Here is an 838-nt window from a genome sequence, read left to right on the forward strand (position 1 = left end):
CTAGTACTACTCTCGCCCAAGCACGCTTAACTTCGGAGTTCTGATGGGATCCGGTGCTTTAGTGCTGGTATGATCGCATCCGACATGTTACCCCGGTCTTCGTCCCTTATCCTTGCCCCTCCCAGCTCCACTACAAAGACGATTGTACATTGCTTTGGCCGCTCCCTCTCAACTATGGAGACGAGTTTAACACGGTTTCCACCCCTCCCTCTCAACCGCACCAGTGCACGCTTGCCGCGCCACAACGCTGACGCTGGACCCGTGAATCGTGAGCACCCAGCTATGACTTACCGCACTCGTGCAAAATAATAAAACACGGTAAATATATTACTTACACGTGCGTTTTGTTTTGCAAGCGGCGCGAAAAAAATTAAAAAGGGAATGCAACACGAGGAATTCCCAGGAGGTCACCCATCCTAGTACTACTCTCGCCCAAGCATGCTTAACTTTCGAGTTCTGATGGGATCCGGTGCTTTAGTGCTGGTATGATCGCATCCGACATGTTACCCCGGTCTTCGTCCCTTATCCTTGCCCCTCCCAGCTCCACCACAAAGACGATTGTACATTGCTTTGGCCGCTCCCTCTCAACTACGGAGACGAGTTTAACGCGGTTTCCACCCCTCCCTCTCAACCGCACCAGTGCACGCTTGCCGCGCCACAACGCCGACGCTGGACCCGTGAATCGTGAGCACCCAGCTATGACTTACCGCACTCGTGCAAAATAATAAAACACGGTAAATATATTACTTACACGTGCGTTTTGTTTTGCAAGCGGCGCGAAAAAAATTAAAAAGGGAATGCAACACGAGGACTTCCTAGGAGGTCACCCATCCTAGTA

At 51.3% G+C, this 838-nt stretch overlaps 1 non-coding gene and 1 pseudogene across 1 annotated transcript; both read right to left on the reverse strand.

Annotated features, from left to right (window-relative positions):
• Positions 1-81, reverse strand: LOC123179441 (uncharacterized; annotated as a pseudogene).
• A 297-nt stretch (positions 82-378) lies between these two features.
• LOC123179440 (5S ribosomal RNA) lies at positions 379-497 on the reverse strand. The gene has a single exon (XR_006490372.1). It is a non-coding gene; the product is annotated as a 5S ribosomal RNA (ribosomal RNA).
• Between the last annotated feature and the right edge of the window lie 341 nt (positions 498-838).

Source organism: Triticum aestivum, unplaced genomic scaffold (assembly GCF_018294505.1).
Source record: "Triticum aestivum cultivar Chinese Spring unplaced genomic scaffold, IWGSC CS RefSeq v2.1 scaffold22093, whole genome shotgun sequence".
NCBI lineage: Eukaryota > Viridiplantae > Streptophyta > Magnoliopsida > Poales > Poaceae > Triticum > Triticum aestivum.